Genomic DNA, 24902 nt, shown 5'->3' with positions numbered 1-24902 from the left:
TGGAGAAGGAAATGACAACTGCTCCAATGTTCTTGCCTGGAAAATCCCATGGACAGAGGAGCCTGGCGGGTTACAGTCCCTGGGGTCACAAAGAGTTGGACCTAGCAACTCCATAACATAAGAGCCCCTATTGTCTAAACTAGGGCCATAAAAAGCAGGGATTACCACCTCCCACTGATGAGGTGCCCACGGGCCACCCCCCACCCATGGCAGAGAGCAGATGAAGAGGACTAGGCAGTGGGCCTGGAGGATCAAATAGATGGCATGTGGGAATTATGTAACTACACTTTGGCCAGTGGAACAGAATTAGCAATAGTGTGATCAACTTTGAGGGGCACACCTTTAAAAGATGGGGCATGTCTTTCTCCTTCCTACATGCTGGACTGGTGACTGGAATTTGAGCAGCCATCTTGGTCATGAGATGAAAGCTGCATCCTGAGATTGGCAGAACAACATGAGAGAGGGAACTTGGATGATCAGGTAATTAGTTGATTTGAGAGAAAAACAGGCTTGTAATCTTATATTTGGTTTCCTGTCACTTACAGCTGATGCAAATCTTCACCAATTCAGAGACCAAACAGGAAATTCTTTTTTGGATTTGGACTGTATTGGTTCTGATTTTTTAAACTTATAAGCATCTGAAATGGACTTTGTCTAGCTTAAGCTAAAGGGAAATTTATTGGAAGGATGCTGGGGGTGTCTCAGAAAATCAAAGGAAATGCTGAACTACTAAGATAGGAGAACCCAAGGCAGTTCTGGTATCTCAGAATTCTTCATGGCCTTTCACCTTGGAGGACTGCCACAAGTGTGACTCAGCTCCCACAGCTCCCAGGCTCTTCAGCAATCCATTCCAAATTTCGTATTTCTGTTAGAGAGAACCTGATTCAGCCTGCTTGGGTCAGACGCTCATGTCTTTATTGGGTGTGGAGGGTCACAATGCAAACAGAGTCACTGGGATCCTCCAAGGTTCTTAGAACCACGGATGCATTGTGTGTCAAAGAGTCATCCCAATGACTGTGACGAAGGGACTGTTACCTCAATTTAAACCAATCATTTAAATACTAAAAGCATGGACAATGATAATGACTGGTCCATAGAAGGTACCAATTAAATTAGACTCATTTTCTTTCATTTACCTTCTCAGTACCTGATGTCACAAGCTTATTATGAGGTAAGGATGGGCAACAACTCAAAGTCACAATTCTGTGTAAATTCAAAACTGTAACTAGATTCACAAAATTCTCAATATCTACTATAATCCAGGAATTCTACTGAATACAACTGACAGGAAAAAAATGACTAAATGCCTTTAAGAAATCAGACTTCAGGGGAAAGAAGCATGTAGACAAATGATCATAATAATAAATAGCGGGTCATATGCCATAGGAGAGTTAAGTATCAGATGCTTTAAGAGAATAAGCAACTAAGGGAATTGGAAGAGGTGATGTTTGAGGAGGTGTGTGTGGGTGAGTAGGCAATGGCACCCCACTCCAGTACTCTTGCCTGGAAAATCCCATGGGCGAAGGAGGCTGGTAGGCTGCAGTCCATGGGGTCACGAAGAGTCGGCTTCACTTTCACTTTTCACTTTCATGCATTGGAGAAGGAAATGGCAACCCACTCCACTGTTTTTGCCTGGAGAATCCCAGGGACGGGGGAGCCTGGTGGGCTGCCGTCTATGGGGTTGCACAGAGTCCAACACGACTGAAGCGACTTAGCAGCAGCAGCAGTGTGGGTGAGTAGGAGTCCTATAGCCAAAAATGGAGGGAAAGAATTCTGAATAAAAGAAATAGCCCATGCAAAACTCCTGAAGCATGAAAATGCTCATCCATTTTCAGGGAAAAGCTAAGACCTCTATGTGAATAGACTCCTGGGCATTGACTGGAAACTCATTTATTCATTCAGTTATAATTCACTGAGTACTCTGTGCAGGGTTACCAAGGAGTCAAAGGTAAATAAGATGTAAGCCTTACCTTCAGAGGAGGTGGCAAACTCAGTGGCTACAATCAGATGAGCCCTAAGCAGAGGAGATGAAAACCCTATTGAGTGCAAGCTGGGGAAAGGACATTATCTAGGGACCCAGGAGGAGTCCAGAGCTGTAGGCAAGAGTTAGGACCTTGAACAACATGTAATAACTGCTTGAGTCTCTTTACCCTGTAGGTCATGGGGCTCCTGAAGATAAACTCACGTGTTTGTTAAAACCTTGCTAAAGTTTATTAAAGCTTGTCAAAGAAGATTCTGATTTGCTGAGACTGCTTTAAAACATCTGACTCAAGACAAATAAATCCCATTTGTTGCACGCATGTGTGCCAGGCACTGAGCTAGGGATTTTATATACGTTGTCTCATTTGAGCTGAGAAGGACCAGCAGGGGAGCGTCCCATGTGCCCAACTTTGGAGGTGAGCACGGCAGAGAATGGAGACAAGAACACTGTGTAGAGTGTGGGGAGTGGGATGACTCAGCAGGTTAATACTATTTTAAGAATGAAGCACAGGAGTTTAAATTCTTGCCTGCATTTCAGAGAAAAGTCCCTGCTCTAATCAAAATGACTGCCATTCATTTGGGTATGTGTGGTGTATCAAAGCCTAGATTATTCCATCAGTCAGGAATATGGACAGCTGCAACCTGATTAAGCTAGCCGGGGTGGATTTGTCTCAAGCAATAAGTCCAGGGAAAAGCAGCCCAACCAACAATCCTAGCAGAGGTACAAGCTCTTCCATCTCTCCAAGCTGGCTGCTGAATCTCCATTTTCCCCTCTATTCCTTGGAACGTAATTTCATCCCAAGAAGGAAGAAGGGGAGAAGGAAGGCTTTTGCGAAAAAGGTTTAATTTTTTTATTCAGGACCAGGTCCCTTTTCTAGAGACTCCTGTTTACATTTCATTGCCCAGAACTATGTCACATGGCCACATCCAAGTGCAATGAAGACTGGGAAATAGAATATTTTAAGTGGGTGCATTTGCTGCCCCATCCACATCAAAGTGGGCTTCCCTGGTGTCTCAGATGGTAAAGAATCTGCCTGCAAGGCAGGAGACCTGGGTTTGATCCCTGGATTAGGAAGATTCCCCTGGAGGAGGGCATGGCAACCCACTTCAGTAGTCTTGCCTGGAGAATCCCCATGGACAGAGGAGCCTGGTGAGCTACTGTCCATGGGGTTGCAAAGAGTCAGACATTACTGAGCAGCTAAGCATACCACATCAAACTGGACTTCCCTGGTGGCTCAGTGGTAAAGAATCTGCCTGCCAATGCAGGAGTCATGGATTCAGTCCCTGGGTCAGAAAAATCCCTGGGAGAAAGAAATGGCAACACACTCCAGCATTCTTGCCTGGGAAATCCTAAGGACAGAGGAGATTGGTGGGCTTCTGTTCATGGGTCGCAAAAGAGTAGGACACAACTGAGTGATTAAAGCATCAATAACCACATCAAATTAGTTTTGAGTCCTAAGGAAGGAGGACTTACATAGTGGGCAGCATATATAATCTCACTCCATGTTTCCGAAAGTTCTATAAGATAGATAAAGTTATTCTCATTCTACATATAGGAAAATAGACTCAGAGAGGAAAGTAAATTACCCAAAGTCATATGAAGTAGTGAGTATGGAATCACGACTTAATGGAATAAAGATTTTAAAATAAGCCTGTATCATTTCAAAAGCAAAAGATTTTTAATGATACATTTATGTCTCCCTTAGCTGTGTGACCTTACCTGAGTCACTAAATTTCCCTTAGCCTCCATTCCAAGATCTGTAAAATGAAGATAATTATCCTTGATTCAGCAGTTCTTGAAGTATCAAGTTAGATGGTGAATGTAATATGGCTGAAAAGAATAATGTGGATGGGACCCTGCTTATTATCCACGTATGTATCAGCTGAAGTGTCTCTCTCTTGGCTGACAGGAAGAAATGGTTCTTGGAGGAGCATGGTTCTGACACTGGTATCCAAGCCTGGCACCAGTAAAATCTCTTGAGTGGCATTTCCTATTTGGGCCCCATGACAGTTTCCCAGGAATTTCCACTGGCTGGGTTTCCTTTGTCCATTCCAGTAGCTAGCTGCCCATGTAGATGAATTATGAGCCACATTCCACAGCAGGTCAGATGAAAACTATGTGCAAATCGTTCACCCATCTCTCTTGCCTTCTTCCTCCGTGGCTGCTCCTCCAAACTAGAACTAAATTCAGGCCACTCCTCAGCCTGTGCTTCTTCTGGTGCCTTGTTTCAGGACTAAATACAGCATCTGAGCACTGAGGGTCACATTCCAGCTGCAAACACAGCACAGCCCACCCTGTTTCAGGCCCTAGGCCTGGGTTCTTGCATTCCTCTGCCTAGGAAGCTTTGCCTTCATTGTCTTCCCCTGGAGAGCATCTGTTCCTAAGAGATGCCCAAGCCGAGCTCAGGTTAACTCCCCGAGCCTCCTCTTCTGTGCATCTTCTCCTGTGTTTTTGGAAAGGTGTTTGTTTTACATTCTCTTCTGTATTAGCATGGAGTTTTGTCCATACTTTTATTATTGAACTAAACCTGTTCACAAGTCTGGCTTTGCCTTGCTGGGGACCAGCATCTTGTAAAAAAAAAAAAAGATAAAGTAATCTTGATAACAAAAATGCATGTTTATTAGACTTAAGGAAGAAAGAATAAAAGATAGGATAGAATGAAGGAAGGAAGAAGGGAAGAAAGGAAACCACAGATATAAATGGGGGAGGGGAGTCTCATCCCCTTCCCATCCCTGTTCCTTAGTTATGTATCTGGTGTGACACCCCCAGGGACAAATCAGAAGAGAGTTGTAATTAGAAGATCGAGGGCTCCTGGGGAGACAGGTGTTCATTTTTTAGAATCTGGTCATCTTTCCATTCCTTTCTATGAATATACCATCATTTTAAAAACCATTTCCCTACTTTGGAAGATTTTTTTTCACTATTACAAACGATGCTGAAGTGAATGTGCTTGAAAATATATTTGTGAGCACATGTGTGGATTTACCTATGTATTAGTGTCCTGGAAATTGAATTTTGGTGGAGACTCTATATTTAGACTCCCACTAACTGAATATAATCATATCCATTTTCTCAGAGCATCACGTACCTTGAACATTGTTGACCTTTTTAACTTTTGCAAATCTTGGAAGAAAATCTCATTTACTTAGTTTGAATTTCTTTGATGATTAGTGCAACTGAGGATCTTTCTATATGTTTACAGGATATTTATTTTTTTCTTATTTTGTGCCATTGCTGTTAGCATCAGAATCTTGACTCCAGTGGGTCCCACTCAGTCTTGAGATCCAGTTCTAACAACACCCCATTAAGTTTTCAATTCAAGACTACATGACAGTGAGGCAAGAATTTGTTAAGAATGACAGAGACAACTCTCTGAAATTAGAGCTCCAAAAAGTTTTTGCTTTTGCCACCACTGCGTTTGTCAACCATGCACATCATTCACGGGGGTTCTGAGGGCAACTTTCAGGCCGTCCTCTTGAAGCATCTATTGAGTGTCTCTCATTTGTGTGACTAACGAAAGAGTTTAGGTGGGAGGGTTGTACTTGGGTCTTTTTTTTTCAGTTGACTCGTCTGCCCAGCTCTTGTCTTTGCTTTGTCTCAGTCTGGCCAAGCCCCTCCCGTGTGAGATGATGTCTAGCTCTGCAGCAGCCTGACCGGGGAAGTCACCGTCTCAATTTTGATCCCTTGGTATTAAATACGTGTACTCTATTGCCTTTGTATGATGAGTCAGTTTCATTTCATTTCAAAGTCAAGGAGCACCTACTCTGTGCTAGACTTTGGGAATACAAAAATGGATAATACTCAGTCCCTATTTCAGGGGAGCCTGAAGTCCAGTGGAGATGAAAGCCAGGTAAATGGGATTACCATGGTCCCACAGTTAAATCAAGAAAGAGTGGAACCCTGGTGCTCTAGGAGACAGGTGAGCTCGCCTGCTTCTCACTGATGACATCTCAGGCAGGTGATGTGTACTCTGTGTGCTTCAGTGTCTTCCTCTGTAAAATGCAGAATGTATCTATATTCTTATTTCATAGGGTTGTTATGAGGACTAAATGAGCTAATTCAAATATAAGGCTTAGAAGCTGTTGTGTAGCAAGTGATCCATAAATGGTGGTTTTTAGTGTTAGTATCATCACTGATTTTTCAAATTACTATCAATATTATTATAATAGCGCAGCAAAGGGACCTAACCCAGTCTGGAGGCTACTAGAGAAGGTGATGGCAAGGTTGAGTCTTGAATAGTAGAGAAAGGAGACGTAGCCTTGATCCAGAGATGAAAATACCCCATTATTATCATGTGCTGAGCAGTGACAATGGGTTGGCCATTTAGCCTATATGACCTCATTTACAAATGAAGACATTCAGACACAGAGAAGTTATGTAACTTGCCCAAGGTTAAAGTAGCTAGTAATATATAGTATTTTATTTCTTCTATTTTATAGTCAAGAAAGGTGAAGCAGAGAGTGGTTTTAGGGGCATGATTTATGTTCATATCTCATGTTCTTCCCACTTGCTATATTGCCATCCAAGGGAGTATAAGTCTTGTGTCATTGGGACTTTTGAACAAGACGTGGGCTTCTTTACACTTTGATTTCTCTCTGTCTAAAGCAGGCATCTCCACACCTCTCCTCTCTGCACACAGCCCTTCTTTCAAGCTCCAGGAGAGTCTGTGACAAGGAGTGGGCTCCCTCTGCAAGACATCTTGATTCCTTTGAAGAAAGGCAGCCAGGAAATGTGAAGCATGGTGATGGTGGCCTTTTCAGGAGTGGGTGGTGAGTGGAAACTTCCTGACGTGTCAAGTGACAACATCAGAAAGGAAGTGGAATTTTCCTGAGGCACAGGCAGGAGTTCTCCCTAGCTATTGATTTGGAGTGTGCATCTCGAATTTAACCCAGTGATTAGTTTGGAGGGAGGCAGCATGCATACTGGGCTTTCATTTAGTGAGTTTAAAGGCATACAGCTTCTGATTTATTTTTCCTTTCTTCGTGCAGGGCTGTTTTATTACTAAGAGTTGAGTGACAGGCTTCCCAGCAGACTCGAAAGACAGGTAAAATTTTAAAAAGGAACATAAAATTTTTCAAGGCACTCTATTTACCTTTTGTAATTTATTAATCACACCTAGTGAAGGCTGGTTGCCCCTCTGGGAACAGTTCAGCAAAGGAAAACTATTCTGAAGACTCAGCTTTCCAATCCCCTTTCTTTCCTTATGCTTTCTTATGGATGAGAGACCTAAGGATCCCAAATAGGAAGTAACTCATCCCAATCATAATATGGGTTAGAAATGGAAGTAAGTCTAGTCCTGTCTGGCAACCTCAGAATCATGAAACACAAAGAGTATGTGTAGAGCTACATACATGTTCCCAAAATCTTCAAAGTTTTTTTTTTTTAACTGATGAATTAATATAAGTACCCCCTTGCCTATATCTCTTCAATACCACTGAAGGACAAACTTCAGGGCAAGACTTACAAGGTCCTTCAAGAGCTGGTCTCTGTTTAACAGGCAAGGTTCATCTCTTGTCTTTCCTTCTTTGAAATCATCCATTTATATGGGCTTCCCTAGTAGCTGCTAAAGACTCTGCCTCCAATGCAGGAGACCTGGTTTCAATCCCCAGGTCAGGAAGATCCCCTGGAGAAGGGAATGACAACCCACTCTAGTGTTCTTGCCTGGAGAATTCCATGCACAGAGGAGCCTGGTGGGCTATAGTACATGGGGTCACAAAGAGTCAGACATGACTGAGTGACTAATACTTTAATTTATATGGAACATCTTTATCTTTCCCACATAGAACATCCTTCTTACTGCTGGGTTGATGAACATGCTATCCATCTGCCTGAAACTTTCCTCCCTGGATGGATGGATGAAGGAATGAACAACTAGGACCTGAATTCATAGCTCATTTCATTAGAAGTCATTGCCTCATTGGGTTAGTGTTCATTCGATCAATTCAAATTACCTCTAATTCCCCCAAGTTATAATTTCTCTAGCTTGACTTTATCACTTGCTTGAGATTTTCCAATTGTAACCTTTGGGTCTGAAATAATTCCATTTAATTCAGGAAGTTGCCATACTTCCCTTGGTATAAGTCTTTCCTTTTAAAAATTCAAGAAATTCTCTCCATTTGATGCCTTTGTAGGCAAATCCTCCTCATCTATAAGCATATAGATTCCAAGAAACCAAATAAAAATTTGAGAAGTTCAGAGTGAAAAAAAAAAAAAGAAAAAGCATTTGTATTATGTAAGTGAGCCACATTACTGTGAAGTTTGGTAGCTTCAAACTTCAAGCTCAAAAAGCAGGCATTTCCAAAGTGGGGGATGTGCAAAATATGATATAAATGTGATGCGCTGCTGAGGGGAGCTAGAGATCACAGGGTGGGATGGAGGGGTGAGCATGGAAAATATATCCTATGTCATTGGCATGACGGAAAAGGCAGAACTCTAAAATAAAGGGGTGAAGAGATGGCATGCTGGGAAAGTTGGGGGATAGGTCATTTCAGTTCTTTAACAGCACATTTTATTAAGTAGCTATGATGTGCAAGCCCTCGTCTGGGACCTGGGTATTTGCAGAGAAAAACAAGTGACAGAAAGAAAGTTTAGAATTTGACATCATGGAAACCTGGATTTCAGTTTCAGTTCCATCACACAGTACCAGTTTGATCTTGGATGGTTTGTTTTGGTTGCCTTATTTGTAAAATGTGTGTGTACTTTCTTGTTTATCAATAGCTACTATGTCATTTAGACACTGTGCTAGGCACTGGACACCCAAAAGTAAACAAGACAGATAGGGCCCCCTCCTCCCAGAAGCTTATGGAGTAAGGGAAGAGTTTGACAAGTTCTGAGAATAAAGTATTTGCTGTGGGAGGATTAGCAGGGCTGAGATATCACTTGACATACAGGACCATTAGGATTAAATGAGATAAAGTATTTGAGAGCCTACTGTGATTTTGAGAAGAGCACAGAACAGGAACGGAACCAGGCTGCCTCCGTTCAAATCCCAGTGTGGCCACATATTAATTGTATCACTTAAGGAATTACTAAACCAATTTCCTGATCTATAACATGGGGATAATAATAGTAGTCAACTCATGGGGTTGTTAAGAAGATTAGATAAGTTAACATATGTGAAGAGTTTAGAATAGTGCCTGGCACACACTGAGTATGCAGCTGATATTTATGAATTATTGCTGTTGCTGTTATTGTTTGCACATGGCCCATGTGGGTGCTCACGATCACCAGTTCCCTACCTCCCCTCCACTGCTCTTCTGAAAGCAGTAGTCCCAGCAGTGAACAGCAGTCCATGTTCATGTTCCATCATATATCAAAGGCCCAGAAGGGTAACTGCAGAAAGCATTGTTCTCAGTATAATTTATAATTTATTCCTGTCCAAGCCATTTGCCTTGTTGAGCCTTTGAAGAGCACAAAGTTCTTTCCTGTACTTGGCTGGGCTGAGCACAAAAGGTCACGGTAAAATTAGAGCTACAGGGACGAGAGTGCCTGGAAAAGAACTTGGGCCTCAAATGGATGACAACTGACTCCTTCCCTGGGAGCCTCAGAGAAGAAAAGGTCATGTGTTGATGTTCAGCCACACAGGGTCCAGGGGTCTCACAATCTTGTGAGCAGTGCTTGGCTCTGCTGGTACAAGCCATGCCTTCTCCTGGGTCATGTCTACCTCTTAGGGTCACTGTGAGGATTATATGGAATAACTAATTTTCAAATGCCTGACAGTTGATGGAACTGTCGTCCAGCCTTGTCATCGGATGATGTTCATTAAATTCTAAGAGCAAGAAGAGCTTGCTTCTTCACAGCACTGAGTGATGCTCGCTGAGGGGTTATGGTTCTGATAGCTGAACAGCTAAACAGCTTTCCTCCCCCAGCGTTTGAAGGTCTGGTCTACACCCTCCCAGCAATGCAGGCATAGAATTAGGGGTCCAAACTTCAGGAAGGCAGGCACTGGAGAGTCTTGCTCCTTCTCGTGCTCCCAGATGCTCCCTGGCATGCAGCAGGGATGTGACGAGTACTCGCTGAAAGGGTAAACTATAAGGACAGGCAGAGAAATGTAGTGTGTCTGGAGGCATGGTGAAGGGACTCAAAGCCACACTGTATAAAGAACATGGGTGGAACTAAGGCTGAAAAGCTGGAGAAGGAAGACGAGCACAGAAGTCTTCTGTGATTGCATCAGTCAGACTTCAACTAGTATGAAAGACAGATGACTGAGATAGACAGATAATAGATGATTGATAGATTCATTAGTGGAAAGTTAATATAAGATAGACATATGTTAATTCATCATGTTGTACATCTAAAACCAATACAATGTTATATGTCATTTATATCTCAGTTTTTTTTAATGTTAAATAAATAAATAAAAGTAAGGAAGCTGTTTCAAAACACTTAGGAAACTTAGGAAAGTTGTTGAGTCAATACCAAAAAGTTCATGTGCCTGATTTTGGTCTCTTTCTTGTTTGATTTTATTAATACCACTCCAAAAAAATGAGAAATTTTATAATCCATATTGTTCCAGGAATAGCACAAGTTTGCTTTTTAACAGAATACCAACTATTTTAGGATAAAGTCTTCTATACCTGAAAATCCCATTGATTTTTGTCTGAAAGCAAGAATAGCAAATCAAAGAGAAAGCAACTCAGTTTATTTGTAGATTTTCAAAATCCAGTCTTGTTTCATATGTTCAATAAACTAAGGGCTTTTGGTTTTATGTATAGGAAGCATAGGGCTTCCTTGGTGGCTCAGTTGGTAAAGAATCTACCTGCAATGCAGGAGACCTGAGTTCGATTCCTAGATTGGGAAGATCCCCTGGAGAATAAAATGACAACCCATTCCATTATTCTTACCTGGAAAAATCCCATGGACAAAGGAGCCTGGTAGGCTACAGTCTATGAGGTCACAAGAGTTAGACAGGATTTAGCAATTAAACCACCACCACCACCACCACGATAGAAAGCATATTCAAACAAATTGAAGAATAGGCTTAAAATATTATAAACTCTGATGAAAACCTATCACATGGTGACTCATTTGTAGACTACCCTTCAAAATAAAATTTAACAAGAAATGGACTAAGTATTCACATTTTCTGTATTAATAATTTTAGATTATCTAACATTAAAAAAGATAAATCTTTTAAAAGAAAATGTAGTAGTTTACGATTGTTATTGTTATAACTGTTGTTAATTATCCTGTGTAATTGGGAGAGCTGGCTAAGCAAACAACATCCACAGGTAAGTTGTCAGGAAGGGAAGACCACAGGGAAGTGTGGGTAACTGCAGACCCCTGCTGGCTATATGAACAAGGGGAGTCTTCCCAGGGGAGTTAAGGTTGAAATAGGGGACTTCAACAAAGATAAAGAGTCAAACAGACAGACAGGATGAGGAAGGCATCTCAGGTGGAGGACACAGTGTGGTGTAGAGGTCACGGGCTCCTGGTGTGCTCATGGGGTGCATAGAGTGTGGGAGTGGGGAGACATCAGACTTAATTCAACCCTAGGGGCCGCGTTGAGCTGCTATCACACAGAAGCTGTGTGGTGTCTCTGAGCCTCAATTTCGTCCCTTGTGGACTGGATGTTATATTACCTGCTTTATCTGCCAGTTAGGGAAGAAGATTTGGACCCAGTTGAAGAAAGAACTTCAGAGCAGGCAGGACTGGCTTCTGAGTTCCTGCTATGGACAGGTTTTCTGGAAGGATGACCTGCAAACACCCCTCCCAGGCCCATGATTTTGAGATCCCATGAGTCAGGGATGCAGGCCTTGCTCTGACGCTGCCCCTCACACACCAGCCTCATTCAAAGCCTCGGTCAACATTTGCTGCTGGCCTGCTGGGCACAGTAAGATCTGAGAGGCACTTAGATGAAATGACACCTGAATCACTTCAACTTTAACACCCAGTGAATCTCTTCCTAGGAGCTGAGAAGGTAGCACGGATATCCTCAAAATGACATCACAACAAAAAGAGGAGAGTTAACACCATGTATGCCAATTGTGTGTGTGTGTGTGTGGGGGGGGGGTGTCGGGGGGGGAGTTGGTCACCCGATCTGTGGATTATGTGGCCTGGAGCAAGAGCTTCGACCTCACCACTCAGCAAACACAGGTAGCTTCACTGTACACATCGGTTCCATGGTGAATCAAGACCTTGGAATTCTTCATGAGCATATCAAATCTCTTCAAATTCCAAGAACAGTTAGGCAGCCTTTCCCCCCTCGAAATCTTTGTACCTGCTATTGCATCCTCTTCCTACAACCCTTACAGCCTGTTTCAGGTAGCTAATGCTGTGTTAACAAAGCACCCCAAACATAATGCTTTATAATGAAACCACAAAAATCTCTATTTTGCCCCCAAATCTGCAATTTAGGCTGACTGAGAGGAAACGGCTCGTCTCTGCTTCACTCAGTGTCAGCTGGGTGCCTCTAAGGCCGGGGGGCTGAAATTAACCAAAGGTGGGGTCCCTGGGCATCTCTCTCCATTGTGCATGGCTTTTCCAAGTGGTGTCTACATGTCAGTTTCAGGGTAGCCAGACGTCTTACCAGACAGCTCAGGCCTCCTGAGGCATAAATCCTGAGAGGGGGAGAGAGAGAGAGAGAAAACCAAGCAAAATCCAGGTTGCTTTCAGTGACCTAACCTCAGAAGTCACACATCGCTTCTCTGCCCTCTCTGGGAGGAAGTAGTCAAAAGCCACCACCCAGATTCCAGAGCAGGGAACACAGAGCCCGCTGCTTCTCCATATGAGGCAGGCCAGTCTCACTATGAGAGGAGCACATGGGACGGGAGATACAGCTTGCTGAGTCCATTTCTAGAAGGTATAATCTGTATCCACTCTTTTCTGTCTGAAAAACCCTTCTTATGCTTTAAGACCCAGCTCAAACATCACCTCCTTTATAGAGCCCCCAAGTTCCTAAGAGCAGGTTACCTCCTTGATGAGGCCTAACTGTACTTTGTACCTCTGCTTTCAGAGCACTTAGCACCCTGAAATGACATCTGTCTCTTTCTGGAGTCTGTGAATGGCGAGTTCTTCAAGGTCTGAGGCTATAACATGTATTTCATTGCTCCTAGCTTTTGGTACTGGGGAGCTGCTTAGGAAACAGATGTTGCTACAAGCTAGACTAGGGCTTCTCATACGCTGGACTATGTGCTGCAGAATGCCTGGGTGCTCGTTCAAAATGCAGACTCCCAGATCTGCATCAAACCTGCTGCACTGACTCTTGCAGGAGGGGCGCTAGTTTAATCAACTGCCCAGATGATTCCAATGGGTATCAATCTTTGCAAGCTATCTTTGTGTTCCCAGTGCCTAGTACCATGCCTGGCACATAGTTACTACTCAGTAAATACCTGCTGAATGAATGAGTGAATAAGTGAGAGAATGAATGAATATTTTTAGACTGTACTGGGTACACGAGAGTCAGTTTGCTCTTTTGGCTAATGGGACATCCAGGTCTGGCTCCAGAGTCAGATAGGCAGACATCCCTCGAGGTTAAGTCCAGGTGGGACTCAATGCCCCCATTGGCCCTTAAGTGTGCTGGCTTTCCAGAGGAGGTGGCTGAGCCAGTAGAAGGGAGAGACTTGGCGGTTGTAAAGTTAGTGCATTTTCTCCCCCTCTACCAGAAAGCTCCCTTCCCATCCCCACCTCCCACTCGTCTCCCTTCCCCCAAGCATCCTGTGACATCCCATATCAGAACCATTCTGGAAGCAGTATTTGCTAGTTTGACATTTCAAAATAGCATCTAGGAGGCTAAAGATAGCTAGGTTACAAGGGAGGTTAAACAGCTTGCCAAATGACGCTGAGCAAATTTGGTCTTCTCTGCGATGTCCGAAGAGTTCTTTGATGTTTTCCCTCTGCTTGGAGGAGCAGAGCATTGGATGGAGGGAGGATACTGAGCCAAGAGCCAAAGGGCGCAACCCTGGGGGCTGGGAATTCAGTGAATGGTAAAGGGGTGTGCGTTTCAGAGGTCAGCTTTCTCCAGCTGTCCAGGACAACAAGGCAGAGACGGTAAGAGCCTGCTTGCCCGGCTGCCTGTGTGTGGCCCTGTGTCTACCTATGCATCTGGATTCCACTGAGACCAGCACAACCATGAGGAAACAATTTGTCCATGTGAGATAGTAAACTTTTTTAAATGTCACTAGCCTTTTACTTCCTTTTCATTTCTTCCTGGCTCATCCCCATTTTAACTAAACTGCCCCAAGCCAGAACTATGTGACTATGGATGTGGTAGGTGGGGGCCAAGACCCTGGTGACTGTGAGGAGACACCATGTTCCCTGGGGATCAAGTACCCACTCAGCGTGTCCAAACAATAATACCTACCATTCATGGACCATTTGCTGTTCGCCAAGCCCTCTGCTAAGCTTCTCACATCCTTTACCTCATTTATTCTCGCAGGAGCTCTGTGCCTTAGGTGTAGGATGGCCTCCTTCCCAGGTGGCACTAGTGGTAAAGAACCCGCGTGCCAATGCAGGAGACATAAGAGTAGAGGATTTGATCCCCGGGTCAGGAAGATCCCCTGGAGAAAGGCATGGTAAGCAACTCCAGTACTCTTGCCTGGAGAATCCCATGGACAGAGGAGCCTGGCGGGCTACAATCCATAGGATTTCAAAGAGTCAGACACAACTGAAGCGACTTAGTATGCGTAACTTAGCATGCATACACCATATAAATGAAGGTCTAAGAGTCAGGGAAGTTAAGAACTTGCTTCTGGGACTGCAGCCAGTGCTGTAGAGTTGAGACTCCAAAGCAGGTGTGTCTGACTCCAAAGACAGCTCTCCTCCCAACCATGTTACTTAGGTTCCTTTTACAGAAACAGACATCTTCCCCCGAATGCCCTGCATTGAATCTATCCCAGGAATCAAACCACCTTCAAAGGGCAAACGGGTACCCCTTGCGATGGGCAGGTTGCCAGGATGGACACTCATGCTCGGTGACTCAGCAGCACAGTCCACTTGTCTGACCTTTTCCCATGTCACAGATATCTAATGAAAGGGCTAGCCCTGCTCGTGTCCTGCAGCCCCAGGGGCAACCTGAGTCACAGGAGACGGACTGAATGTCAGAGTTGAAGTGAGTGTCTCTGCCTCACCCTCTCTAAATGCGGCTGCAGCTGCCCATTCAGTGGTGGCTGAGCTGTCACAGCCAGCACAGGCTAGCAGAGAAGCAGGAGGGCCGCTTGCGGGGGTAGGATGCTGGTCATCTGGCTAAAAAAGGGGGGTGGGGTGGGGTGGGTGAGGCAGCCCAATTATGCCTGGCTTTGCTTCCAAGCTCTATAATCGGATTCAGGTGCTTCCAAAAGCTCCTGCCTCTTCCGAGCAAATTCAGTTAAGGGCAGGGGGAGGGCGCGCTAATGGTTTCCACATTGGGGGCCTCTGCAGAGAGGCCTCTCAAGAGTGGGGGCAAGGAATCTGACCTTGCCTCCAAGTAGAGTTGTGCTGGAAGGAATGCAAATGTGTTCATTAAGCACCTCTTACGAGTGAGGGTCTTAGGTCTTGTAGGCTGGACACTGTGAATATGATAAACAAGCAATCACAGATGTAGCCTGCCCGGAGCTTACAGCTGGTGGGAGAGACAGAAAATGGACCAGAAAATTACAATACAGAGTGAAGAAGCCTGCAGGTACTGTGGAGCGCAGAGAAGGCCACCTACCCAGATTCAGGGGAACGGTTGGCTCCCTGTTGAGTGGCTGAAGAGGAGTTCACTGGGGAATCTGAGGGTTCTGGGAGCAGAAAAACAGCCCAGGAGAACATGAATTGGGGGAGGTGTAGAGCTGGCCAGAGCATCGGTGGAATAGCACAGAGTGTAAAGAGGTAAGTTAAGAATGCGGAGAAGTTGGTAAAAACTTTTGGCCTTGTAACTCAGCAAGGAGAAGGCCAGAGGTCTAATACAATCCGTTTAGAAAGGCCAGTCTGACCGGGACGGAATAGACTGCGTAAAGGGAGACCAGTGAGGAAGCAGCGGGAGTGGTTCAGGGTCACACCAGCGTGTCTCAGACTAGGGTGGTGGCTGAGGGAATGGTGAGGAAGGGTATATCTGGTTATAAGGCCAAATCAACAAATTACACGGTCCTTGCCTTCAAGGAGAAAAGAGTTTTAGTTGAAAAAACATTTTCTCCCTTAATTCATCCCAGTCTTACATGACCAGAAGGGACCTGAAGGGTCATTCAGTTCAATCTCCTTTTTGCAAGAAGTCTAGTGGTTTTCAACCTGGGTTTGAACTCCTTCAGTGAGGGAAGGCAGTAGTGGCAGCCTGGAGAGAGTCTGGATGGGCAGCTGGCCTGGACACAAGCTTTCTTGAAGTTTCAGAAACCCCTGGACCTGAGTGATGGTACACCCTGCTGGTGGGGCCCCTGGTTCCAAGCACTGGGGCAGTTTTAAGGTGACATCTATTTTGCCAGCTGTAATGGAACAGGCTGCTGCCCACCCCTACTCCCCCAGCAGAGGGGGGCCACAGAGGTTGGCTGGGGGCTGAGGGCACTTTTCTGTCAACAGACCCACCTATGAGTGCTTCCTAAGTGTCTGCCCTGTGCCAGCCTTGTTCCTGGAAACCACTGTGATAACACTCCTGGGTGAGAACCAACACTCACTGACCTTTTCCATGGGCAGAATCCGCAGGAAAAGGTTGTTGAAATTTTAATGACAGCAATTCCTGAGGCTTGTAAAATTCTTTTAACATTTCTCTAAGCACAGACAACAACCGCATCTTCTCTTAGCCTGAGCGGGGTTCTACAGCTCTAAAGCACTCACTCACTCAGGGTCACCCTTGATCCATAAACAAGCCTGGGGGAGGGGCAGAGCTCCTGGGCCCTAGAGCCCCAGTGACCTGGATTCACATCCTCTGTGCCCCATATGACAGTGTGACTGTGGTCCTTACTTTACCTCTCTGAGCTTCCTCTTCTGTAAAATAGGGATAATATGCCGATTTGAAAGGTTGTTGTAAGCGTTCAATAAGAAGATTCTGCCTAGCTGGTGCTTGGGGAAAGCTCATTTCCTTGGCCATATTTCTCTTTCATTCCTATATTCCAGATAAGGACATGTCTAAGTTTCCATAACTAAAAGAAGTGGTGCCTAGGATATAGAGCCTTAGTCAGCTCAGGCTACTATCACAAAATGCCAAAGACTGGATGGCTTAAACAACAGACATCTATTTCTCATGGTGCTGGAGGCTTGGAAGTCTGACATCGGGGTGTCTGTCTACATGGTCAGGTCTGGTGAGGACCCTCTTCCTTGCTTGTAGATGACTGTCTTCCTGCTGTATCCTCACATGGCAGAGGGAGGAAGTTTTGATGTCTCCTCCTCTTCTTTTTTTTCTTAAATTTATTAGTTGGAGGATAATTGCTTTACAATGTTGCGCTGGCTTCTGCCATACAACGTGAATCAGCCATAACTATACGTATGTTTCCCCCTCTTGAACCTCCCTCCCACCCCCCACTGTCCCATCCCTTTAGATTGTCACAGAAAAATATGGAACGCTTCATGAATTTGTGTATCAACCTTGAGCAGGGGCCACGCTAATCCTCTGTATCCTTGCAATTTTAGTATACTACTGCCAAAGTAAGAACATCCTCATTTTTTTTTATAAGGTCATTAATCACTAATCTCATCATAGTGGCTTTCCTGGTGGCTCAAAAGGTAAAGAATCTGCCTGCAAGGCAGGAGACCAGGGTTTGATCCCTGGGTCAGGAAGAGTCCCTGGAGAAGGGAATGGTTACTCACTCTAGTACTCTTGCTTAGAGAATTCCATGGACAGAGGAGCCTGGCGGGCTACAGTCCATGGGGTCTCAAAAGAGTCAGACACAACTGAGTGACTAATACAACAATAACAATGCCATCACAGGGGCTCCACCCTCATTATCTCATCTAAACCTAATTTCCTCCCAACCTTAGGGTTAGGGCTTTAAGCCATGAATTTAAGGGGATACAAACATTCAGTTCATAATACAGTAGGCCTAAAATCAATGTTAGTTCCACTTTTCCTCCACCTCAAGGCCCTGAACTAGGGCTATCTCTTCTTCACGCTTCTCCTTATGCAGCCTCTAGTGCTTCCTAGGGACCCCCCTTTGAGAATGTCGTGAAAGCCATGAGCCTCTTCCCTGAAAACACACACATATATAAACAGACACCACGCACACCTTGTCACCCACAGAATTCCAGATCCCTGAAGCTCACCTATGGACTCTAATAACCTGCCATAGCACCCATATGACACAAACTACCTTTGGCCACAAATTGTGGTTCCGTTTTCTAATTTCCCCAGGTAGATTTTTAACTACGTGAAATAGGAAACCAGCTCTTCTTGTTCAAGTCTGTATTCCATATAGTGACTGGAGAGGGGGGTGTATATAGTGAATGTTAATTGATCTGGTGGATAAACAGATGGATGAATGCATGGATGGACGGTAATTTGGCTGGTGGGTCTGTGGGTAGGTGAGAAGATAGGTCAAGATGGATAAATAACAGAAAGGTGATGAGTGGTAGGTGGGTGAACAGATGTACGGGTGCTCTGGGTGAGAGGATAAGTGGGGAGATGGATGGGTGGATAGATGACTGGATGGTAGGATGGTGAGGTCTTCACCATGCTCAGAGAAGCACCCAAGCAAACCCTTCTTGAGAAGATAAATTCATGGTGGTGGGGATCCAAATACTGGAGGACCTGGAAAGCTCTGGAATTAATTCAGTAGAGAATACAAACTCCGGAAGGATCAGAAGCAGAGGCTGCATGGGGGGGAACAATGTGTTGGCAGGTGGGGTCTGAAGAAGGGCTGTGGGCTCCGGTGGGAGAAGACAACGCAGGGTCAGAAAAGCCAAGGAGGAAGCTGGACAAGAGGAGGGGAAACCTCTGATGGAGAAAGCAGCACCGGTACTAAAAGGAGACCGGAAGCTACAAAGACCCACTTCTAAGGAGAAGTGGAGGGCAGGCAGGATCTGGTGGGGAGCAGAGATGACTGAATGGAGACAGAAGAATTTATGACCTTGGGATTCTGAGCCACTCATTCAACAATCATTTGCTGAGCTCCTCCTGTGTGCCAGGGCTCACTGTAGGTACTGAGGAAAAGTCCCAGTCTGTGCCGTTAGATAAGAAAGACAGAAACACTAATGAAAGTTGAAATTTACACAGTACTTACTATGCACCAGCCACTATTCTGTTTAAGGGTGACTCGCCTCAACAACAACCATATGAGGGAGATATTATTATCATCCCTACTTGGCAGACAGGGAAACTAAGGCACAGAGAAGGTAAGTTATACTTTACCCAGGTAACACAGCTAATACGTGTGAGAGTCAGGACTGGAACTCAGGTTCCAGAACTTATGTGCTTCATCCTTGTTGCCATTAAATGAAAGGTTAAACAATAGTTGTAATGCAAGGTGATGGCAGTCTGAACCATTACAGTGGGTTACAAAGCAGGGATGAGATGACTGACTGGCTGGTTGGATCTAAGAGGATTTGAGAGAGGAGACCCTTGGGAGCTGGGCCTTGGAGAATGAGTCAGGTTTCTTAGGCATCCTGCAAGAGGTATGTAAGTTGAAGGATGAGGGGAAGGGCATACCAGACAGAGAAATTGAGTTGTGCAAAGATCACAGGCACTGGGGCATGAAACAGCAGACACCTGTGCAGGTGATGGTACGTGGCTCTGTGTGACTGCTCGGCAGGGCTGGGAGCTGGGAAAGGGGAGACAAGCTACACATTGGAAAAATGCCAGGGACTGTTCCCTCATACTTATGTGAAGGTTTATGATGTTCAACACACTTCTCTATCCCTTTAGGAAGACAGTATGTGGCAGACTGTATATATAATATTTTTGTTCCCATTTTTTAGATGAGGAAACTAAAATTCAAAGTACAAAATCCATGAGGTCTATTAATATGACCATAGCCAATATCCATCCTATGATTACTGTGTGCTAGCCACTGTGTTCAATGCTTGTATGCAATTTTTCATTTCATTTCTACAAATTTGCCATGAGATAGATGCTGCTGTCAAGCTCATTTTAAAATAAAGAAAATCGAAACTCAAAACCAGTTAAGGTCCTCCCACTAGGATGATCAATCAACCACCACACAAAGGACCTGCTTTTTGGCACCACGTAATACTGAGCTTCCCCAGTGGGTCAGCTGGTAAAGGATCTGCCTGCCAATGCAGGAGACGAAAGAGATACAGTCAGGATCCCTGGGTCAGGAAGATCCCATGGAGATGGAAATGACAACCCGCTCCAGTATTCTTGCCTGGGAATTCCCATGGACAGAGGAGCCTGGTGAAAAGGGGTCACAGAGTCAGATACAACTGAGCAGGCATGCATGCAAAACTGTCTTCGCTGACTTTGGATTCTAGTCTAGCCCACCTGAAAGGAAGATAACATGCTTTGAGTTTTGCATAAAACCTTTGTGGAAGCAGATACATTTAATGATGAAAAGTTTCTAACTCTTCTATACTAAACTATCTCCTTTGTGGGTGAGCCAGACTGAAAATCCACTGGGTTCCAAGACTCCTAGGATATCCTGGTTTCTTCACAATCAGGACCTAGAGATCATGACTTTCATTTCTTTGCGAAAGAAAGGGCTTAGACTGGGCATGAGCCAGGCATGAGATAGGCCTGGGCTGCAGCGTGACAGGTTCCTGGCCTGGGTGAAGAAGCCTCCATTTAGACCTGGGATAACAGAAGAACCAGGTAACATTCACTGGGTACTTACTTTGTGCTAAATAGCCTTCCTAACCTTAAAAACTGTTTACCTGTTATCTGCCCAGGGAAGCAGTAACCATTATAGCAATCTTTCAGATGATAAAATTGAGGCCCAGAAGGCTTAAGTGACTTATCCAAGATCACGCAGCAAGTCAGTAGTGGAAGCAAATTTCCAGCTCGGCTAGTCTGGCTCCAGACCCTATGTGCTAACCTATATATTATATCTGAAGGAGGCTTTTGTAGCCAAAGAGCCAAGCTCTACATTTTACCTATAAGGAGGATCCAGAGAGATCATGAAACTTCATTAATAACACACAGCATCACCCAAACCTCAGTTTAGTACTCAGAAGTTTTCTCTCTAGAGCCATTCCACTCCTCCTTCCTCACCTCCATCTTCTTTGTGGTACCCTTCCCTCCAAGCTGGCCTTGAAGGTTAATGGGAACCAACTCGGGAGTCAGTCATACAGGGGGTTAAATCTTGGTCATGCAGCTTTTCAGTTATAGGTACTTGGACAAGGTGCATGGTCTCTCAGCCTCAGTTTCCATATCTATCAAATTATTATACAGTCTTATTCACCTAGAAGAGAGGTTGAAAGGGTTAAATGCGGCATTGTTTGGTCACTCTGCATCATTGTTTTAATTTTTTCAGAGCGCTGTGAAGCACACCATCTATTGGACAGAGCTCCTTCTGAACAATCTCCAGCGAAGACTAAGTCTTCAATACATCGTTGGATGCACGCATGCATTTTCTTGAATGACTGTCTAGCACAAAGGTTGGACGACTGAGCGACTTCACTTTCACTTTTCACTTTCATGCACTGGAGAAGGAAATGGCAACCCACGCCGGTGTTCTTGCCTGCAGAAGCCCAGGGATGGCAGAGCCTGGTGGGCTGCCGTCTATGGGGTCGCACAAAGTTGGACACCACTGAAGCGACTTAGCAGCAGCAGCAGCAGCACAAAGGTCAGTGTATTAATAGGTAGATACTAGGTGACCTCATAGGACCTGACTGTCTGAATTAAACTAATAAACTAATTTTGGTTGAGGTGTCCATAGCGGCTAACATTTGAAACTAGTGTCCTTGAAGGTAAGATTGCCATTTTAACTGCAACTTTATAACAGACAGAAGTAGGCTTTTTTTTCCTACCATGGGACCCAAAGAAAAGTTCCTTTAGATATGACCAGGAGAGGTAGAGGGAAGAACAGCCAGTGCTGAGAAGGCAGGGGAGATCTGGGGTGCAGAGGCAGCAGAGGAAGGTGGGGAGAGATGGATTCAAGACCCAGTAAGCTCCCTGCCCATAGGTTTGCTTGTTTTCAGTGCTCACTGCCCAGAGCCTAGGACCACCCAGGGCACATCATGGGAGCTTAGTAACTGTTTTAAAAAAAAAAAAAAAAAGTATGAGAATGAAAAATAAAGAGAGGCAAGGAGAACACATCGGGCAGGAAGAGAGAAAAATTGAGACAGAGCTCCATCAAAGATAGAGAAGACAGCCAGAGGGGCCTGAGGCGGCTGGCAGCCGGGGGGCAGAGGGAGGGACTCTGCTGGCTGAAGCCCAAGGACTCGGCGGGGGAGCGGGGGGGACCCCAGAGGGAGGGGCGGTGGCCTGGCTGCGGTGAAGAGAGCGCACCCCGAGTGCAGCGCCTGCGCCCAGGGCTCCAGACAGCCCAGCCTGGAGAGGGCCGTGGCCGTCAGAAGGTCACGGCCGCGCCGCGGGACTTTCCTGGGGTGGGGGTGGAGGACCTGCGAACAACACTGGCCTTTAACTTCCCAGGTCAGACCACCCCGCGCTGCCTCCGGCGCAGGGAACCCACCCTGAGCTAGCCTGCCCGCGGGACCTGTCCTCTGGCCTGACTTTTTAAAGTCCCTCCCTGCCTTCAAAGCTCTGAGTGCCTCCTTTCCCCTAGCCTGAGGCTTCTCACACTTGAGTGCATCAGAATCAGAATGAGGCTTTGTTCATTTATTTAATTGAACGATTTAGTTAAGTCGATGACGCTCCACCCCACCCTCCTGTTTCTGACTGGTGGGTTTAGGTTGGAGCCATAGGCTCTGTGTTTCTTTTAAGTTCCCAGGTGATGTTGATATATCTGGTCCCCGTACCCAGGCTTGAAAACCACTGCCCAGTATGGGACAACTGTCTCTCTCCTTTTCCTCCTTGATCCACCAAGTACCTTGTTCAGCCTCTCAGAGAGTCCGGAACCCCTGATCTGCGCTTGGGCAAAGCCCGGAGGGTACCAGGAATCCCAGCTCCCAGCCCCCGAAGCTATCTGGTAGCAGCAGCCGTTTCTCTACCCTTTCGCGGGTAGAACTGGGATCCAGAACAGGGCAGAACCCTGAGGAGTAAAAGCTGAGTGGAAAGCAATGTTAATCAAGTCCACCTCCAGGAAAGGGAGAAAAAAGTCCTTTTCTTCAGGAGAGGAGAGTGCATGGAGGATTCCTATTTAATGACCAGTAGCGCACTGATCAGTGCCACTGACACTTACTCCTATCAGCTGGGGATTGGGGATCATAAGGGAAATAAAACTGGGGTCAATGTCTTAGGGAGAATGCTTTCTAGTAGGCAGATTAACAATAAACTTAGGAAAATAGTATGCTAGAAATAAATTATAAATCCTATGGGGGAAAAAACCAAGTAAGGTAAGGGGGTGCCACTGAGTACAATTTTAAACAAGATGGTCAAGGTAGGCCTTGTTGGGAAGGTGACATTTGAACCAAGAGTTAAGGTAGGCAACCATGTGATACCAGAGAGGAGAGTTTTCAGGTAAGGGGAACAGCTGGAGCAAAAGTCCTGAGGTAGGAGCATGCCTAGCATATCCGAGGCCCCACGGAGAGGTGAGTGTAACTGAGTGGGGCGGGGTATGGAAAGAGCTGAGCAGGAGATTGAGGACAGAGAGGTAAGGGGCAGGCAGGAAGGTGTTATAGGGCTGGGGTGGAGCAACCATTCATAGGGTTTGACTTTTACCCTAAAATGTCCCTCCATTTTGTCCTGTTCTTGTTTTTTTATGTTTTTGTCCTGTTCTTGCCTCTTCCATCTACAATACCAAGTTTAAGAATAGTGTTAATCTGGCTCACAGCTGGAGCTGGTTCTGAGAGACAATTTTCAGTAGGTTAGTCAGGCCATCCATCTCAGATAGTTAATACAGGTTGTAATTACTTTTTCTAACCTGCAGGACAGACGGTAAGCTGTTTACATTTGCCTCAGCATCCTTCTTTCTCTTTTCCCATCATTCTCCATGCCTCCTCCAGGCTCTAGTTTCCCTGATGCCCCTGCTCCCTGACACGCCCCAGGCTTCTACAGCAGCACTGTCCAATCAAAATAGAATATCAGCTGCACATGTTATTTAAAATTTTCTGGTGGCCACATTAAAACAAAAGTAAAAAGAAATAGGCAAAATTAGTTCTACTAATAGATTTGATTTAACCCATTATAGCCAAAATAGCATCTTGTCAACATGTAATCAATACAAAAATCAATGAGATATTTTACTTTATTTTTTCCTATACTGTCTTTGAAACCCAGAATGTATTTTACACTCATATCACACCTCAATTCAGCCTAGCCTCATTTTAAGTACTCTAAAGCTTCATGTGGCTAGTGAATACATGGACCGCACCACCCTAGACTCAAAACTCCTGATCTTTCTTCCCCTCCTCAACAAAATTAACTCTTCCTGTTTCTAGAATAAGCTGACACTTCCTTCAGGAAGCCTTCACTGATTTCTTCACTTCCCTCACTGGCATGTAAGAAATAAATGAGTAAAACTGTATGAATATATGGTACTCAGAATAATCCCTGGCACAAAGTAAGTTTAATTGAGGTGTTAGCTATCGTTCTTATAGTATTTACTGCCATTGTAATAAACTGATTGTTGTGTAATTCTTATATAAGAATTATATATTTAATTCCCTGCTTTCCTCTCAGGCTACCCTGAAAACTCCATGAGAAGAAAATGGCTGCCTTTTTCATTGCTCCACCCTCAGGACCTTGTGTCTGGGAAAAGTAGATTCAGTATAAATGTATTAAATGAATGAATAAGAAAGCATGCTTGGAGTTATGACTTTTTAATTCTAACATTATAGTAGATAATCATAATCCTGGAGGATATGACATCAGGTTCCATTTTTACAGAAGTTCAGACAGTAGATACTATAGAGAGATGAAATCTGGTCTCAAAAATGAAGAAGAAAAAAAAAAAAAAAAAAGCAGGGTGGTGTGATGAAAGGGTCCACGCTCTGAATTCAGACAGATTTGGGTCTGAAGTCCTGT

At 44.9% G+C, this 24902-nt stretch overlaps 2 long non-coding RNA genes and 1 other non-coding gene across 5 annotated transcripts; 2 read left to right on the top strand and 1 right to left on the bottom strand.

The window, feature by feature from the left end:
* The first annotated feature begins 946 nt into the window (after positions 1 to 946).
* Positions 947 to 8226, top strand: LOC139180022 (uncharacterized). 2 transcript variants are annotated; one of them, XR_011564364.1, is made up of 5 exons: positions 947 to 1171; positions 2158 to 2396; positions 6590 to 6750; positions 6970 to 7025; positions 7765 to 8226. It is a non-coding gene; the product is annotated as an uncharacterized lncRNA (long non-coding RNA). The 2 variants fall into 2 exon arrangements; XR_011564360.1 differs by having other exon boundaries at positions 6587 to 6750.
* Positions 8227 to 14857: 6631 nt separating this feature from the next.
* On the top strand, positions 14858 to 24675 carry LOC139182227 (uncharacterized). Of its 2 annotated transcripts, none has more exons than XR_011565869.1 (3): positions 14858 to 15029; positions 21289 to 21600; positions 24558 to 24675. It is a non-coding gene; the product is annotated as an uncharacterized lncRNA (long non-coding RNA). The 2 variants fall into 2 exon arrangements; XR_011565868.1 differs by lacking the exon at positions 14858 to 15029 and adding an exon at positions 15200 to 15769.
* On the bottom strand, positions 17417 to 17519 carry LOC139182350 (U6 spliceosomal RNA). The gene has a single exon (XR_011566021.1). It is a non-coding gene; the product is annotated as a U6 spliceosomal RNA (small nuclear RNA).
* Positions 24676 to 24902: the final 227 nt, after the last annotated feature.

Source organism: Bos indicus, chromosome 3 (genome assembly GCF_029378745.1).
Source record: "Bos indicus isolate NIAB-ARS_2022 breed Sahiwal x Tharparkar chromosome 3, NIAB-ARS_B.indTharparkar_mat_pri_1.0, whole genome shotgun sequence".
NCBI lineage: Eukaryota > Metazoa > Chordata > Mammalia > Artiodactyla > Bovidae > Bos > Bos indicus.
The sequence above is the reverse complement of the archived record's forward strand: the minus strand, read 5'-3'. Positions and strand labels throughout refer to the sequence as shown.